This window comes from Cibotium barometz, chromosome 37 (assembly GCF_041138505.1).
Source record: "Cibotium barometz isolate CiBa-2024 chromosome 37, ASM4113850v1, whole genome shotgun sequence".
In the NCBI taxonomy this organism is placed as follows: domain Eukaryota; kingdom Viridiplantae; phylum Streptophyta; class Polypodiopsida; order Cyatheales; family Cibotiaceae; genus Cibotium; species Cibotium barometz.
The window spans coordinates 29,035,199-29,055,228 of NC_141082.1; the positions used below are offsets into that span (position 1 = coordinate 29,035,199).

The 20,030-nt window shown below is 48.2% G+C and overlaps 1 protein-coding gene across 2 annotated transcripts in view; it reads right to left on the reverse strand.

Moving 5' to 3' along the window:
- LOC147617134 (synaptotagmin-5-like) overlaps positions 1-20,030 on the reverse strand; it is a 91,000-nt gene that overhangs the window by 13,308 nt on the left and 57,662 nt on the right. The gene's annotated exons all lie outside the window — the stretch shown is intronic.

Sequence of the window (20,030 nt, forward strand, 5' to 3'; positions counted from 1 at the left end):
AGGTGGGTATTCAACAACCAAATTAAGGAACCCACAAGCTTCCTGTACAAAGAAGCATCAACTAGGTCTGTACCATCACTGACAGTAAGTCAAGATCTCGGATCCATGGGTGTTGACACAGGCTTGCAAGTGCTCATCTGAAAAGACTCTAAAAGTTCTTTGGACATACCTTTGCTGAGAGATAAAGATACCTGTCTCTGTCTAAAATATCTCTAGTCCAAGGGAGAAGTGGAGTAAGCCCATGCCAGTCATCTCGAAAGTGGATGAGAGAGCATCCTTAGTCTTCTGGATGTGCTCAGTGTGGTAGGCTTCCGATCTTTGACAATCCATGACATAATAGCATAGTTCACACATAAATTGTCCTCGTCACCATTCCGCTCCTACAGTCGGCAAGAACGGCGAGGGCTCCCCTCTAAAGGGGGAGACAGCTCTTTCAATCCTAAAGAGTGGACAGTGTCAATGTACCATCTTGGAATCTGTTTGGTAGAGGTCGTCGGAGTGAATCCCCCCCCACAACTGCCTCAATCCTTGCACAAGAAGCCGGGATTTCATCTCTCCACATCTGTGTTGCCTCACCAGATTCCGTGCCTCACATTATATCTATCACGTGCCTCCAAGAGACCCCATCCTTCAGCAAGTGGAGCATTCAAGCCTTCCAGGCCAGTGTTTCATTTGCCCCGACATATGGGCCATCTCGCCACGGCTTGCCCTCGAAGTCAGTCCACGAGACTGCCACCAGCGATCCCCCCCCCCCCCCCCCCCCTACCCCATTCAGATCCTCACCAAGGGGTTGAGAGAGCGGTAGGCTCTCAAGCAGCGGAGCATCAAGTTCCGGCCGCGGATGGCACAACTACCAGAGAGTGGTAGACGGTTGGCCTGCACCCGGCCGTCAGCCGACTGCCAGGGCTGAGCGCCGTTGGCAGGCACACCAAGCTGGCAAAGCACAAAAGGATTCGGTTCTGTCAGAGAACCGTTATGAGCACTACCACAGCACCCACCAGTTGGCGAGACGGGCCCCCTCCTAACACTGAGCGGGTCCCTCCGGCCCCTTTGTTCTGGCGATCGATTCCCCATCGGGAGCCCTCCCTCGACTCTCAGCACCCAATGAGGCCGACATACCCCACTGAGCCCCTAGTGAGCCTCTCCCAACAGCCTTCCTCTCCAATGGATCTCTCCTAGCAGCACCCCTCTCTAGCCTCTCTGCCCCCCCGCCCCCCTTTGCCTCCTCCCCCGCACCCTCCCCCTCCTCTTCCTTCCTCGCCCCCGTCTTTTCCCACAGCAGCTTCTTCAACCCCGTCCTCCGCATCAAAGCGCACCCTCCCCCCTCCCTCTGCCTCACCACCAGAGCACTCCCGTCGCTCCCCAGCAGCCCCCGACCTGGAGCGGAGGCAACGGACAAGTTCCATTTGCCGATTGACTAATCGTTTCTCTAAGCTAGTTGAGCCGCCTGCCTGATGAGGGCCCTCCCGCCAGAGTCCCTAGGTGGGCTCCCCAGGATCTTAGGGCAACCAGTGGATTATAGTTTCTTCCGTTGTCTTCTAGCGGAAGGGACATATATGTTTGAGGAGACATTAGCACCTCTTCGGGTATGCGTGGTTTTCCACCACTCCAGACCCTCTACGCCAAGGAATGACACAATGATCTCGTTTTTCCCTTTGAGTGCACTTGTTGAGATATCGAGCTCATCTAATGAGGCGGTGGACACTGATGACCCGCCTGGGGGATAGGCCCCACACTTATACCACTGGCATGGTTGGTGAGATCATGGGTGATATGCGGCCAGTGGGATGATAGGCTGTGTGACAGCCATTCTAGAGACTGACATAGTTATAGCGCCAGCTCATTTGAGTTGGATTCACACTATAGAGAACCCTTGTATGTATTGGTTGAGTACCTTTCATATTATGTGTACTCTTATCTTTGTATATGGTGTGTTGAGTGTTGAGTGAAGTAGAAGAAGATTTTCAGCCTCTCACCTTGTGTGTTCTCTATTAGGGTTTTGTGAGTGTGTATGTGTGCTTGCCAGAGCTCAAGCTCTCTTCCCCCCTGCATCTTTTCATGGTATCATAGCCTGGTTCATGCTAAGGGCTGAGCTGCAAGCAAGAGAACCACAGGAAGCGGTACGAGGGTAAGAGCTTCAACTACTCTTCCCTATTTGTGTTAGTGACTACACCCTTGTCGAGAGCTCTACGAGAGGCACCGGCAAACGATCTCTGATTGAGGAGCTTTCTTCGCGAAAATAAAGCTATAGGACAACTATACTGTTCTATCGGACAACATTTTCTGGGCCGAAAACGCGTTTCTGGCGCGTCTGGACCTCCGTTTTCCAGAAAGCAGGCGATTTCGAGCACTGCGGGTAAGTCATCGATTCTCTGCAGAACTCTGTTTTGAGAACTGCAGGAAGACAGATTGGCTGTGCAGACACTGTGGGTGCTGCAAAGAGGTCAACAGTTGCCATTAGGTGTATGTATGTATATTGAGGTCACTGGTTGTGACATTTGAGAGTACTACAGTACCGCTGCAGAAATATAGCAGTTTGTGCAGGACAAACCAGATGCTGTTTCTGGTAAAATTGTGTGTCTGGCAAGATGTCAAATGATGGCATAACCCAGATTGTGACTGAGAAGCTTGATAAGAACAACTTCCATGCTTGGAGGTTCAGGTTGACGAATTTCCTGATGGGAAAGGGCTATTGGGACTACATAGAAGGTGAGCATGAAGAGGCACCGGAGATACCGGACATAAATCCGACTGCTGGCAGATGTGAAAGAGTTTAAAGACTGGAACCAAGGAGCCAGGAAAGTTATGTATTGGCTCTCCATTAGTATACAGGACACCATGATTGGGCACATTCAGGATGCCAAGTCTCCCAAGGAGGCGTGGGACACCTTGGTAAAACTCTATGAAACAAATACCAAGGCACATAAGATACAGTTGAAGAATGAACTTCATACTGTGGAGAAAAAGAGCATGTCTGTGAATGACTATGCATTGAAGATAAAGGGTATTGTGAAATCCCTTGCATCTATTGGTGTGTCAGTAGATGATGATAATAAGGTGGAAGTCTGTCTACGTGGTCTCGGGCCACAATACAAGCCGTTCAAGACGTCTATTCAAACTCGGAAAAACATTCCCAACTTTACAGATTTGGTGTCTATGCTAATTATAGAAGACAAGAGCTTGGGTGAAGACCAACAGTCTTCACAAAACAAAAACAGTTCAGAGCAACAGGCCTTCTACACAAGTTCAGGTAGAGGACGAGGTAGAGGAGGCCGTGGACGCGGTCAAGGAGGTGGCCGAACAAGTAATCAGAATTATGGCCAGCAGCAGCAGCAGCAGCAACAACAGTCCCAGAATACACAACAACAACATCAACAACACACAGGTGGAAGAGGCAAATTCAGAGACAGGGGGAGTCAAAGAGGACGTGGAAATTGGCAAAGGCAATATAATGATGCATGTGAATGCTTTTATTGTGGTAAGCCTGGACATGTGCAGGCAGAATGTTATAAGAAGCAGGCTGACATGCAAAATGGGAAAGTGCAGCAGAACAACTATGCATCCTCAAGCAGGAACAATGAGGATAATGAAAGGTTGTTTGTTATGCAACATGTCGTGAATGCCATGTCTGAAAATGTTGAAGCAGCACAAAAAGATGATGTATGGTATATGGATTCAGGTGCTTCAAACCACATGACAAGTCATGGGGAGTGGTTCAAGAAGATGAAAAACCTTGAACGACCAGGTTTTGTGGAAACAGGGGATGACATTGCTCATCCAATTGTCCATGTTGGAGATGTGCCATTGTCTATGCAGGATGGCAAAGTGAAGTACCTTGCAGATGTACTTCACGTTCCGAACATAACAAAGAATCTGGTTTCAGTTGGCCAGATGATTGAGCAGGGTTTGCAGGTTCGGTTTAACCCTGATGGTTGTTATGTTGAAGACTTTAAAGACAAGTGCAGGTTGGTTGCAAAAGGCAACAGAGTGGGCAGAATGTTTACGTTGAATGTAAACAAAGCATGTATTTCCACGTAACAGATATGTGAGCAGAAATGCACTAGATGTTGTGCATTCAGACGTATGGGGTCCTACGAAGACCATGTCTATAGGAGGCTGCAGGTATTATGTGACATTCATTGATGACCACACAAGGAAAGTGTGGGTATATTTCATGAAGGAGAAGAGTGAAGTGTTCACTCACTTTCAGAATTTCAGAGTTTTGGTTGAAAAGCAAACAGGGAAATATATAAAGTGCCTAAGGTCAGGTGGAGGGGGAGAGTACTTCTCCAATGAGTTCTCTGAATTTTTGAAGAAGAATGGTATTCGGATACAGTTTACATGCAGATACACTCTGCAGCAAAATGAAGTTGCTGAGCAGAAAAACAGGCACATTGCTGAGATTGCGCGAGCATTGATGGAAGAGAAGAATATGCCGCATAGCTATTGGGCTGAGGCTGTTTCTACAGCAGTATACATCATGAACAGGACTCCAACTGCAGCCATACATGATGTAACTCCAGAGGAGAGGTTTACTGGCAGAAAACCTAATTTGTCTCATCTGAAAGTCTTTGGATGCATTGCATATGTGCATGTGCCAGATGAGCTGAGAACTAAGCTGGATCCAAAAGCTAAAAAATGTGTGTTTATTGGATATTCCCTTGAGCAAAAAGGATACAGGTGTTATAACCCTGCTACACGTGAGTTGAGGGTAAGCAGAGATGTTGTCTTTGATGAGATGAGCAGCTAGTATGCTGCTGAAAAAGAAGCTATTGGGGCTGATGTGAGTGGAAGTGTGGTTGCACAGAATGCAGGTCAGCAATCACAGTCTTTGAGTGGACCAGGAGAGTCCTCATCTAGTGGGTCTGTTGATAGACCATGGAGTGGCAAGCTGCGTCATAATACCAGTCCTGCAAATGTGATTAGTACATCACGTAAAGGAAAAGAGAAAGTGGTTGAGCCCCTTGGTATGCCTGACATTTCTGCAGGGCATTCTCATGTTGATGGAGAGTCTAGTGGCTCAGATATGAGCCTTGATGAGGAGCTTGGGATCCCAGCTATGAGAACACCTGGTGTAAAGAAGTCTATGGAAGCCATGAATGAAAAGCTGTGAAGATCTGGGAGAGTGAAAAATCCTGTGCAGAGGTTTACCTATGATGGTTATGTGGCACATCACTATGCATATATGGCAAAGGTTGTGCAGGTTGTAGAGCCCACATGCATTGATGAGGCTGTTAGAAATGTGTGTTGGGAGAATGCTATGGATGAGGAGATGGATGCACTATATGGAAATGAAACTTGGGATCTAGTGCAATTGCCTGAAGGCAAGAAAGCCATTGGATGCAAGTGGGTGTACAAAGTAAAACATAACAGTGATGGAAGCATAAACAGGTATAAGGCTAGATTAGTAGCCAAAGGGTATGCGCACACATATGGCATTGATTATGAGGAAACTTTCAGTCCAGTTGCCAAGATGACAACAGTGAGAGTTGTGATAGCAGTGGCTGCGTCAAAGCAATGGTCTTTACATCAGATGGATGTAAAGAATGCATTCTTGCATGGGGATTTGCAAGAAGAGGTGTATATGTTGCAGCCACCTGGTTATGAGGATGTGAGTCACCCCGAGCATGTTTGCAGGTTGAAGAAAGCCTTGTATGGCTTAAAACAAGCACCAAGAGCATGGTCTGACAAGATTTCTGAATATCTTGTCACTATTGGCTTTCATGTAGCCAATGCAGATTTCTCGTTGTATGTGAGACATGGTGATAGAGGGGTTGTGCTTGTTGTCATCTATGTAGATGACTTGATCATTACGGGGGACCATGATGCAGAGATCTTTGATGTAAAGATCTTGCTTAGATAGAAGTTCGAGATGAAGGATCTGGGGGAGCTCAGATATTTCTTGGGCATTGAGGTGATTAGGTCACCACATGGTATTGGATTACTGCAGAGACACAGTATGGCTTGGACATGTTGTCATGACAGGCTGTAAGCCTATTTTCGTGCCATTGGATCAGAATGGCAAGTTGAGTGCAGATTCAGGAGAGATTTTGGAGGATCCTACTATGTATAGGTGCATAGTAGGAAGCTTGATCTATATGACGATCACCAGACCAGATTTGAGCTATGCTGTTGGGTTGGTGAGTCAGTTTATGCAGGTTCCATAGAAACCGCATTTGGATGCATTGAGACGCATACTGAGATATGTGAGGTCTACTTTGCATTGTGGACTGTTTTATGAAACTGGGACAGAGATATATGTACATGGGTACACAGATGCTGATTGGGTTGGTAGTACCTCAGATAGAAGATCTACCAGTGGCTTCATGTTTTCTTTGGGGAGTGCTGCTGTGACTTGGAGCAGCAAGAAGCAGGCTACGGTTGCTCTATCCACTACAGAGGCCGAGTACAGAGGAGCTTCTATGGCAGCATGTGAGGTAGCTTGGTTCAGAAAGCTACTTGCAGATTTGGGTCTATCAGTGGATAGACAAGTTGTCATTTTCTGTGACAACATTAGCAGTATACAATTGGCCAGGAACCCAGTTTTTCATGCTCGCACGAAGCATATAGAGGTCCACTACCATTTCGTCAGAGAGAAGGTCTTGGCAGGAGACCTTGAACTTGTTTATGTCAGCACAGAGGATCAAGTAGCTGACATCTTCACCAAAGCATTGGGTACAGAGAAGCTCCGCAGATTCAGGGCTTCGCTTGGTGTACATGAGATGGAGTTGAGCTCGAGGGGGAGTGTTGAGATATCGAGCTCATCTAATGAGGCGGTGGACACTGATGGCCCGCCTGGGGGATAGGCCCCACACTTATACCACTGGCATGGTTGGTGAGATCATGGGTGATATGCGGCCAGTGGAATGACAGGCTATGTGACAGCCATTCTAGAGATTGGCATAGTTATAGCGCCAGCTCGAGCCTCCAAGCTCCATCCTAGCCAGTGGCCAAAGATGGGTGAGTACGTCGGTGATGCGAAGATCGTGAAGATGATGAGATAGCTCAAATGCCTGGCCCTGGATGGCGGCAGTCACCGACTCCAAGTCTCACTTAGTCCCTGGAGCTGTGAAAAGATGCAGGGGGGAAGAGAGCTTGAGCTCTTGCAAGCGCACACACACACACTCACAAAACCCTAATAGAGAACACACAAGGTGAGAGGCTAAAAATCTTCTTCTACTTCACTCAACACTCAACACACCATATACAAAGATAAGAGTACACATAATATGAAAGGTACTCAACCAATACATACAAGGGTTCTCTATAGTGTGAACCCAACTAAAATGAGAGCCCACACAGACCAGGACGGGGAGATGGTGGCCTTCAACCTGAAAGTGCTGCTCTTTCTTTTCATGCAGTACCTCTCCCCCCCTCCTACAGGTACCTCCATTGTGATCGATGGAGTCCGGAGTGCGCACACTCTCGTGCTTGGAAGGAGTGGCACCACATGGAGGACAAGATCTGTGCCCACTTGGCGCACCTTTGCCCTAGGACGGATTGTGATTATTCCCCGTCTAAACCCTCGCCCAAGACTCTTTGAGTGGAGGGCAGTTCCACTAGTTCCACCTCACACAGAGATTGATATGCGGATTGTCTCATGGAACATACAGGGTTTAGGGCGGCCTAAGTGCTTTCACAGACGAGGTGTCCTTAGAGGAGAGCTTCAGAGAACCCTTGTGGGGGGACCTATTGACATTCTTTCCCTTCAGGAGCATCATCTCTCAGAGGGGCGTACCCGCCGATGTGGGAAGATTTTAAAGGGCAGGAGTCATATTTTTTGGTCTCCATCCTTCGGCCCTTCAGAGACATAGGGAGGAGTTTGCATCTATGTCAGTGAGACACGCTCAGGAGTCATTATCTCAGGGCGTACACAGTGGATCGCCATTTTGATTGGAGAGGATAGCGTTGGCTTCCTCAATGTTTACGCCCCGAACGCCACTGCGGGTAGAGCCCTCTTTTGGAGCACAATTCGGAAGGCCCGTCCCCAAGCTGACTTTTGGTGCATAGGTGGCAACTTCAACATGATAGAGGCAGCAAAGGACAGACTTGGAGGAGGTAAGGCCATAGTCTTTAGGAGCGTTCCCCAGATAGCCCATGGATTGAGAGTCAGCTTGCTACCGCCCACACTGAGATTAGATCCATCGAGGAGAGGAGGGTGGAGTACAAATACCATGCAGAATCTTCTTTCTGGGCCCAGGCTGGGGACATAGTCACAGGAGATTTCTTCGAGTTAGCCGCCCCCACAGGATGAGAGGATATTCGCAGGCTGCGTGGCCAGGATGGAGCTATTGTTTCTAACCCCCCCACCCCCATGTGAGAGCCATTGCCACTGATTTCTTCCGCTCTCTTCTCACAGGTGCCTCATTATCCCCACAGTTGATCGAAGTGCACAAGAGGGTCTGGTGACACATGAGAGAGGTGGTTCCCCCCTCTCTTTGGTCCTTCTTACTGACGCCATTCACAGTACAGGAGTTGGCGGAGGCGATGATAGCACTACCCAGGGGAAAATTCCCGGGGGCGGATGGGCTCATGGAAGGTAGCCCTTGAGCTGCCATCAATGAGATTATGCTTACAAGGGTCATGCGAGAGAGGCTCTCAAAGGGCTTGATTCACTTGATTCCCAAGGAGAGTGGTGACAGATTGGAGATCCGGTAGTGGAGACCCATCACTCTTCTAGGAAACGCCTATAAAATCTTGTCCAAGGCCATCAGCAGGAGACTGCAGCCCTTTCTCCTAGACTTGATTCATGACACTCAGACCGGCTTTGTTCACGATCGGAGGATTCTAGACAACATTTTCACCTTTTGGGAGGCGACAGCATCAGCCAAGATGTGGCAGCAAGACCTCATAGTGCTACTCCTAGACTTTGAGAAAGCTTACGATAGGGTGGATTGGAGCTTTCTGGAGGGCACGATGAGCCGGATGGGATTCCCCATGGACTGGATTCATGGAGTCTCAAGACTTTACTCAGCATCACACAACCAAGTTCTCATTCAGGGAGCCTGTGGCGACAGATTCCCCCTTTCTCGCTCGGTTCGGCAAGGCTGTCCTTTGGCACCTTACGTCTTCCTATTCATCGCCGAGGCCATGAGCAGTTTTCTCTCACCCCAGGAGACCGGGTTTTAGGGATGTAGAAAAATGGGAGAGAGACAGAGATAAAACTGAAACTGAAACTGAAATGAGAGCATAACTAGAAAGAAACACAAACCATAGACATACCTTGAGATGAGTGTAGACAAGACCCAAGATTGATACTTTCATTGATGTGACACCTACAATATATAGGTGAGAAGTACAAGATTGAGTAGACTGACTTATGGGATAAATGTAGAGGTGCCACATGGCACTAGACTCAAGACACAAAGACTGAGACTAGACTAGAGAAATAGTACACCTAGTGTGCACTTATTTCCAACACCCTCCTTAAGTGGACACTAGGAGGAAGACAAAAGACAAGACTATAACATGACAAAAGATAAGACCAAGACAGAGAGACTAGACAAGGATTGAGAGACAAGCTAGAAGACAAGATGGACAAGACTAGAAGACAGACATAAAGACTGATAGACAAGACATGAGAGACAAAAGATCCTGAGACACCCCTCCTCAAGTGATATCCTCATATGGGTCCACAAGGGTAGGGACAAGAGTGGATCATAGACAGACAGAGAGAGAGACAATCAGCCAGTAGAGTGGTCCCACAGAGAGAGAGACTTTCAGATAGACATGAGAGAGACTGACAAATAGAAGATAAATGGGGACAGAGACAGAAAAATGCCAAGAGAATATGGGTAGCTAATCCACAAAAGAGAGGCATATAGACTGATAGACAGAGTGTCAGAGACATGTGACTGTAAGATCACACAAGATAGACACATAGACAGAGAGACTGACTGATTGTAGATAGACAGAGAGATGGACCTTGATAGATAATCCCTCCTCAAGGCCAATCCTCCTGCTAGAGTGGGTAATCCAGGGGTGCCTCTTGGATAGGGACAAAGATAAGTCCATGTAGACAAATAGACATGATATTACCCCATGATCTACATCATTGGTGATCAATGGTGGTAGATAGCATGAAAAACATAGATAATTATGAGAGAGATGGGAAGGTCTTACCAGATTTGGCAGTGTCTAGTCCCGTACAAGATAGAGAAGTAAATGAAATTCAGAACTGAGATTTTTATTTTTCAAGAGAGAGAGTAGACTGAAAATAGAACACAGCATACACGTGATTTCTGCTTTAAATTTGCTGCTGCAGGTCTGGCTGGTCCAATGGACAGCTAACCCACATGTGAAGATGAACAGGAAATGGGAAATAACAAAGGGGAAAATGCCTTTTGCATAGATGTTGCAAATCAGGTCCAAAATCAGCATTGGAGTTTACCTTCACAAAAGGAGGTGTCGAGCTGATGTCGAGAAGACCAGAGATCCAAAAATGACGAGTTGTTGCATGAGTTGAATGTCCAGGAGGTCCACGACTTGAGAAGACATGTTGATGAAGAAGAGAGTGCGGGGGTAGCTGCTGCATGTGCAGTACTAGAGGACAGGCCAGTAAGCTCAAGTAGAGAGGCGGCAGCACCATGATGAACCCCCGCAGCAGCAAGAAGGAGAAGACGGCAGTTGTTGGCGCAGATCTGGAGTTGCAAGCTGGAGCAGCAAATGAAGGCGATAACAGGCTGACTGAAATCGCCCTGAGGATGCCATGAGATGAGGCCCAAAACTGACGGCAAGCTGATGTAGAATGACGCTCAGTTTTTTTTTTTAATGTAGATGGCGGGCAACAAGACAGGAAATGGCGGGCAGATTCCTGAGTGGAATGGCGGGCAGATTCCTGAGTAGAATGGCGAGCAAAATGCGAGGCAAAGAAGGATGAAATGGTGCACTGATTTCTGAGTGGAATGGCGGGCAGCAATCAGGAAAAGAATGGCGCAGATCTGGGGCAGCTTATGGCGGGCGGAATGAACAGAGTATGGCGCAGCTTGGGGCAGGAAATAGGCGGCCAGAACTTGAGCACGATGGAGAGGATAACGAGTGACGAGGCAAGGTAGAAGAGAATCAGGCCAGCATCAAGCTGGAACAATGGCGAGGAGATGGCACAGGAAAGGAACTAGGAAAGGCTTGCTCTGATACCATGTAGAAAAATGGGGGAGAGACAGAGATAAAACTGAAACTGAAACTGAAATGAGAGCATAACTAGAAACAAACACAAACCATAGACATACCTTGAGATGAGTGTAGACAAGACACAAGATTGATACTTTCATTGATGTGACACCTACAATACATAGGTGAGAAGTACAAGATTGAGTAGACTGACTTATGGGATAAATGTAGAGGTGCCACATGGCACTAGACTCAAGACACAAAGACTGAGACTAGACTAGAGAAATAGTACACCTAGTGTGCACTTATTTCCAACAAGGGATTGCAACTCCCCCTCCGCACGCAGGAGAAGTTGCTTGACTCAGAGTTTGCAGATGACACAACAGCCTTCCTTTCAAGAGAGGTGGAGAATCTTTAGAGATTCGCTAAGGCGATTGAGATTTTCCGCCGCGCATCAGGAGCACAGATCAACTGGCACAAGTCGTGTAGTTTTTGGGTTGGCTAAGCAACCGCCCCAACTTGGCGCCCAGTTGAGGCTCTTCAGTGGATCCTGAGGGGCACCCCAATTCGCTATCTTGGTTGCCAGGTGGGCGTTGATATCTCTCCTGAGCAACAGCTCGCCTGCTCCTGCTGAGTATTCAGAAGAAGCCTTTATATTGGAGTTCTGCGAGGCTCTCCCTCGCAGGTAGAGTGGTGGTGGCGAACCAGGTACTATGGTACATCACTTCATGCTGGGCCTTCTCTCGAGCATGTATTGGAGTTTTGCGAGGCTCTCCCTTGCAGGTAGAGTGGTGGTGGCGAACCAGGTACTATGGTACATCACTTCATGCTGAGCCTTCTCTCGAGCATGTATTGGCCAGGTACAACGATTGATCCGGAATTTCTTATAGTGGAGGCTAGCCAGAGCCAAGGTGGCATGGAGAGTGATCATTCATCCACGTCGTAGAGGGGGGCTAGGCCTCATTAACCCTGCCATTCAGAGCCGTGCCCTGCGCTGATTGTTAGAGGACTCCTCCCAGGTGGTGAGCCCTGGAAGGATTTCTTATTGGCCCGGATTTCAGCCCACATCCCGAGTCTTGGAGGCCATTGGCCGCCGCAGAGTACCAGATGGATTTTCACAAAGATGTGGGCCCGCAGTTTTAGTCCAGCTTTTGAGGATAGATTTGCAGCCAGCTTACTTCGAGCTTGGGATCATCTCAAGTTGGCCCTTAGACAGGCCCTTAGACAGATCGTTCTCCGGCAACCTCAAAGGAGCGACTTCGGTAGCCTCTGGTCTAGAACCCCTTGATCTGTTTGCCCAATGGCCACATGTTGGGGGCCTGACCGCATGTATCATGGGGCACCTTGAGTATGGGACCAACCAAGTCTCTTGGAGATTGGATCGCACATAGGCAATTACCCCAGGAGGTGGTGGAGAGAGGCCTGACAAGGATAAGGGTTAGAGTTAGGCTCACCCCCAATGTGGCTAGGTGCGTTTACGAGACATGATATTCTAGTGGCGGTTTACGGAGTAGATGAGGACAGTGGTCTGCTCACTTTTTCTATCGGATCCCATGGCAAACTTGAGAGATACGAGAACCCATAGAGGACTTCAGGGGTGCACCTTGCAGAGAGTGAGGGTGATTGGCTTTCGGGCATGGGAGTGGCACATAGACCCACCGCCGGCCAAGGTGGCCAGGGAGAGATTTTGGCGACTATGGATATGGGAGTGCTGACCTCTCACGCGCCTTCAGTGTGGGACCCGGGGGAGTGGACTTGGCATGACCCCGTTGATCGGGAGGAGACTCAAGAGGCTATGGGACAGTTTCCGGCCTAGAAAGATCACCCTCTTTCTTTGGCTGGTGGCACACAGGAGCATGGCGGTTGACACTTGGTTGGCAATTAGAGATAGGCCAGCAGCTTGTCAACGATGTGGCCACCCTCAGGAGTCTCAGTGACACTGTCTTTGGGATTGTCTGAAGGCTCAGCAGATCTGGCAACGGATTCTCCGCATCTTCACTATGGACAAGGCCTCGACCCGGATCATTACATGGGGCACTGTCGCTTAGGCCATAGAGGCTGTGGTGGTCAGGGCTTATGAGGAGGATGGGGGAGGACTAGCCCTTCAAGTCTCTCACCATAGTATTGCGGAAGTCCCAGTCATCACAGCCCTACCTACAGGTCATTTGCGACCAAGCTCATGCTAGAGATGGGAGATAAGCAACGGCATTGCAGCCTGGCACATTTGGCAAGCTAGATGGAGCAAGGCCATTGAGGATACCCACACTCCACCTACTAAGTTCATCAGGAGCATTTGGCTCAACATTATTCATACCCTCCGTGGTCAGTGGAGGAAGTTACAGGGAGGTTCTGCCCGCATGGGAAAGTGGCGAGAAGCTTTCTTGAGGCTTTGGAGGCCTGGCCCATTTCTCACAGATAGAGGCGGTGACCCCACTTGCCATTACAGACCACTTGTGTGGTTGTTTCCCCCCCCCCCTCCCCCTATATGGGATAACCTTCTCCTCACAAAGAGGCCAACCGGAGGAGAAGTGTCTCTTCCCCTTATGATCATTTGATTCCCGCTGTTATATGAGGTGAGTTTGTATTTAGCCCTTCGTGGTTGTATCTAGCCCTTTGTGCTTGTTTTTTCATTAACTAATAGAAGGATTTTTTATCGGGAAAAGAAAGAAAGAAAGAAAGAATAGCAACAATAGGAGACCGGTTGAGGATATGAACTACTACGGCACAAGCCTCGGCCCACAACAGATGAGGGAGAGACTGGATCTCCATCATTGTTCGTGCCATCTCAATAACAGTCATGTTCTTTCGCTCTACTACCCCATTCTCTAAAGGGGTGTTGGTGAACTCCGCTTGATGTCGTGCTCTGCACAATAGTGATCAAACTCATGAGAAGTAAACTCGTCACCTTTGTCAGCTCTCAAAGTGAGAACAGAAAGACAACTTTCCTTCTCTCCCATAGTACGCCATTGCCGAAATTTGGAGAGGGCCTCACTCTTGTAGTGTAGAAAATAAGCCCAAGTGAACCTGCTAAAATCATCTACAAGAAGCATGACAAAGTGAGAACCTCCAAGAGATGCAGTCCGCATGGGTATTACCTTTACTTTTAGCCTTCTTTTATTTGTTATTTTGGCCTGCGAAGGCTTGATCCCCTTTGCTGGACTAGGAGGAGGCATTTTGGCTCTCCTGGCCAAGTACCATAGAGACGACCTCTTCCGACTTGAGTTCTCTCATCCGTCCGGAAGTTATCAAAGAGGAGTAGAAGTTGTAGAAGGATGCGGGAAGATGACTGAGAAGCAACAGTGCCATATCCTCTGAGCCGATTTCTTTTCCACAGGAGCGAATCTCGTCCCAAAGAGCATGCATTTTGTTTATGTTCTCCCTCATGGACTTGGATTTTGAAGAATTCGATTTGTTAAGTTGTACCACAAGAGAAGCTCGCTTCATGGGACAGAGAGATCTCCAAGATGCATCCAAATGGAAGAGGCCGACGTCTCGTGTTTGATGTGAGAGAGGATTGCACTTTTGCAGTTCCCATTGAGCTTGTCCCATATGAGGGCTTCCTTCTTTCGTTCCTCTTCCTCGTTGTCATTGAGATCTACTTCAGCCGGATTCGGTCGAGGGGAAAACAGCAGTACAAGGCTGAAAATCAGCAATGTAACTGTGAAAATCAGCGATCAATTGTCAGCAAATCAGCAAAGGACCTCCCGAGAAAGTGCAAGTCAAAAAACGCCAATGTTTTAAGGCTCCTCCTCGCTGAAAACAGGCCCCGAACAGCAGCAAAACAGGCTGAAAATTGAAGGTGTGAAGCATGTCAAGGATCTAATGCATCAGCTCTAATACCATGTTAGAGGGCAGCGGAAACAGATGCACAAAAGAAGTGAAACGTTGGAACTGAGAGAAAGAAAGAAAGAAAGAAAGATTTTATTAACGTCTTCCAAAAGACCGAACTCGGCCTATGAGACAAATCGGAGTACCTGTATGGGGTATCCTCTGTCATCCCAACAAAATGAAAAAGTACTGAACAAAAAAAAAGCTGAATCTGGGTGTGCAGGGGATGGAGCTCTACTACTAGGAGAATGCAAAGCTATATGCATGGAGTATACAATCATGATATGCAACCTAGCTAGCTCCATCCTGTACCATACTGGGGGTATAAAATGGTATACATCAGTGAAGGGGGTGTCCACAGCTCCCTGAAGAACATGCCTGGGTGAAGTGAAACGTTGGAACTGAGAGAGAGAGAGAGAGAGAAATGAAATCATATATTAACGTCTCTAAGAGGCCATAATGGGCTATGAGACAAAAACTGAGAGTACATCTGAAGTTGGTGTCTCATCAAAGAGAACAACTAAATGAGACTAAAAAGTACAATAAACTGATTGTCTTCCACTTATAAGAACAGAATTGTAAGACTCTGAGATGATACCGAGTAGAAAATTACTCGAAAATACTGCAAAATGTATATCAAGTAGATCCATGTATGCTCATTAGTTGAAGTGTTGCCCTCTCCTTAGATCAAATATCTCCGCCATGGGGCTGTCTAGAATGGAGAGGTCATAGAAGCGAGGTAGGCGCCACCTATGCCGAGCAATAATGGCTCTGATCTAGCGATGGTGAGGATGCCGTGGTCGGGATCCTGGTGGGCGTGGCCGAGGAGCATGACATAAGATGATTGCTCTATCAGTGGTGACTCCCTGGGAGCGTGGTCGGTGCCCTGATGGCCCAATGGATGAGGTATTAGGAGGTGTGTGGGCTAGGTTGCTAGTGCTGGTGCTGAAGAAATCTGTCAGGGTCCTCTGTCTAGGTACATCATGGCTCAGTCTCCTGTCTGCCAAGAGGGTCTCTCTGTGTCTCTTGAGCTCAAGTAGGAACAATCCCAGGCATCTCTGATCCTCAAACTCCATGACCCTGCGTAACGGCCCAAAATCCTCTCGAAAGAGGCAACGATATCTCCCTCAAATCTCATAATAGACTGTACATCGGCAAATGTAGTGCTCCTCTGTCTCTGCCTCCTGGTAGCATAGCTAACAAATGCGATCATCCAAGATCCAATACACATATCACCCTGTCTCAATCCGCAGCTGGTGTGATGAGGTCCGGATCTGTCCAATGGCACAACGTATCCCATGTGATAGGTGTACATCCATGTACGCCGTGCGGGTGATAAAATCATATGGTGAGAAGTGTAGAAAATGGCTCTTGTAAAATGAGCCATTTTTGTGCCTAAGGGCTCAAGGGGACTAGTCCATGTCCTCTCTGTGATAACGCGGTTTTGCTCTGAGCGGGTGAGATCCAAAAATGGAAAATCCAGACTGTACTAAAAGGGTGGTAGTGCCTCTATCCGCAAACCGTGTAGGTCAAACCATGATCTCATCTGAGCGTACTAGCAATGAGTATCTACATACTCTGCCAACTGTATGGATGAGGTCAATGCCAATCGGGAGTACCTCTGTTGAGGGAGCTCCCATAGCCGCTGTAAAAAGGTAACTACCTGGAATAGGGCCTCGGTCACTACTGGTGCGGCACCCAGCCCAGCCCGAACAATCTCATGTGGTACTGATGATTTGCTACGAATCATGCAGGCAATCATCATAATCAGTGGTCTCTCCATTTGCCTCCATCCCTCATCTGTCTCTCTCTGAGATCTGTGATGTATGCTGGGCTCCCAAATCGGAGGTCCGTACAGGAGGGTCGGTTTTACTAGCGTATCAAATAGCCACAATTTGGTGCGCGGCTCCTGAAATTGTATGTCTGCACACACCTCTCAAGTGCCCCCAAGGCTGCATGCCCTCGAGCTAATCTAGCTGCTGTGCTGCCTCCTTCAGGGAGAAACGCGGTCCTGTGAAAGTAACTCCCAAGTAGACATATAACCTGACGTACTCAACTGGCTCCCCTCCGAAAGTGAACTGAGGCTCTGATCTCGTCACCCATGCCTGTGTGGTGTTAAACACAATAACCTTGGTTTTCCCAAGGTTCACTGTCAGATCTCTATCCGCACAGAAAGTCTGTAATGCATCCAGGTGTCTCTGTAATCCCTCTGGAGAGTCTGAGATTAGAACAATCTCATTAGCATATAACAAGATGGGTATCAAGACCCCTGCCAGGCATGCCCCTGGGCCTCCCAATCCATCTACTAATCAGAGACCGCATCAATGTACAGTCCAAAGAGGGTGGGCGATAGCAGGCATCCCTGCTTCACCCCTATCGTGTTGGTCACCCTATCAGATAGTCTGTCTGGAGGTCGGACTCTGCTTGTCACACAGACTCATACAAAGCATATATCCCCCACTGCATATCCTCGGGTACCTCAATGTCATGCAATCTGTGCATAAGCCTGGCACGTGGTACGGTATCGAAGGCTTTGCGGACGTCCACAAAGCAGCAGTATATCCTTCTCTTCTGTGCCCTGCCCTCTTCAATAAGTGCCCGAAGTGTCAGTATGTGATCCAAGGTAGTAAATCCCTGTCCTGAAGCGAGCCTGTCCATGTGCTCAATGACCATGCCTCTTTGCCCATTGGCTCAGCTCCGACTCCAATATAGAGCCATATAATTTGGCCAAGTAATGACCAATCATGATCGTCCTGTAGTTGCCTGGTACCATGGGGTCCCCAGTCTTAAAGAGTGGTACAATGATATGCTCTGTCCAGCTTTGTTGGGAAACCCTCACAAATGGCATGATTAAACACATGTACGATGAGCAGAGCCAAAGTGTCTCGTGCATATGAGAAGTGCTCTCCAACTAGCCCATCATGATCCTATGCCTTTCCATTCTATAACCTGTCTATCGCATCTAGCACCATCCACATAGTAAAAAAAGTGCTGCTAGCTAGTCTAGCTCCCACTGGAGGGGGGGTGGGGGGCTGTCCTGGTGCATCATATAGCTCTCTAGCATAAGTATGCCATGCCTCAGGTGCAGTAATCGGAGTACCAGGCTGTCTCTCCTGAAACATCTTCCATGCCCTCTTGCTGTCCTTCCCCAAAAAGAGTTGGTAGATCTCCTCCTCTAGCTTAGCCACGTAGGCCCGTTTCTTCCTCCGCACAAGGCACCAAAAGATCATCCTGGCGTGTCTATGCGTGTGAGTCCCAATGGCAACTCACGCTGTAGCTATGCTCGTGTCTCACGACACTCATCATCATACCAACTGTTCTGTGGGGCAGTGCTGCGCGTGTGGGGGGGGGGGGGGGTATCATAGTGCAGGGAAACACATATGAGGCGGATGCATGTAGTACACCTACCAATCCTCTCGTGATCTCGTCAAGAGGACTATGCGGGTCTGTAGCAAACAAGCCATCAGATACTGCATCTCAGTAAACCCCAACTGTCTCACGTGTAAACTAATATATCGGGTACCTAGGTAGATGAGTGGCTGGCCCATCTCTCAGGGATCTACCTACTAGTGTGAAACTCAGGTATGCATGATCGGCTGCTATGCCAATGGGCCAACTGGAAATCGTGAAACCCCGCACATCAGGTATCAATGAAGGAGATCCCATCAAGCAGTCCACTATGCTCGCTCCCCCCTTTAGAGTTCCAGTGTGTGAGAGCATCTGATGCTTGCCATCTCGATAGGCCATTGTATGTGACCAACCCATGTGCACTCCCAAGTGTGAGAAAATGCCTGCCATAATCTGTAATCTCCCCCTCATCCTGTGCTGATCTCTGCAACCCTACATCCTCCGCCGTGATCTCCCGGTACATAGCCTCTTGAGTATCATACAGCTCTGTCTGCTTTGTGCCTGTACGTGCATTAAAGTCTCCCAATAGTAATATGTCTCCCATGCTGGCAAACCTCATGATATCATCATATAGTGGCATATAGGGCGACTCTCCTGATGGTGCAAACCTGGAGTGGGCTCGGGGAAAGAGAGAGAGAGAGAGAGAGAGAGAGAGAGAGAGAGAGAGAGAGAATGCTGATGTATAACTTCAGAAGCTGAATACAACTGCCAGAGGCAGGGAGTGCGCTCCACGTGCAGAAGGCAGGGGTGGAAAACGCTCAAAACTGATCAATTAGAATGATGGGGGGCAGTGCCTAAAAAAGCTCAAGAGTCGGAAGCCGAAGAATCAGGAACCGAAGAGTCGGGAGGAGCCGAACAGTCGGGGAGCCGAAGAGACGGCCATCTTCCTACTCTCATAACACTGGAGATGAAAATGATGAAAGTCATGCTAACAGATGTGACCTAATAATGTACCCTGGACTGCCAATAAGTGACACTTGAATGGGTTAAGGTGGAGTCCTGAAGCACTACACTTATCAAAGATTGACGACAGCTGAGAGAGATGCTCTGAAAATGCCTTTATGACCCGTGCCTATGAAATCGGGAAAATCACCTACAAATGCTCTCAAAAATGTGAGTAGAACCTCCCTGAAGATATTAGTGACTATCTGCTGAAACGTGCCTGGGGCATTGCAAAGCCCAAAGGGCATTTTGTTGTACAGAAAAGTGCCCTAGGGTGTGACAAAGGCAGTTTTACTCCGATCATCAGGGTGGATGCCACTTGGTTATACCCATTAAAACAGTGCATGGCCGGCAACATCCTCCAATACCCTGTCCATTAAAGGGAGTGGAAAACCATCTCTGATAGTCGATTTATTAAGAGCGTGGAAATCTACACATACCCTGATTTTGTTGGTCTTCTCCTTAGGAGTGATGACTATGGGGGAGAGCCACTCTGAGTGGTGAGATGATGCGGGTGTCCTCATCTTCTCCAGTTCTATCTTGACAGCTTCAGCACACCTTGGATTGAGTTTGTATGCCCGACCTCTGACAGGTTGTGTGCCCTCAAGCAATGGGATGGTGTGAACTCCAATGTCCAGAATAAAACTCTGTTAAGTAAACTATTATGTGTGGCCTCCTTTCACGTGATCAGCTCCTAAGTAATCAACTCATAAATTGCACTCCAAGAGAGTGAGAGTATCAGG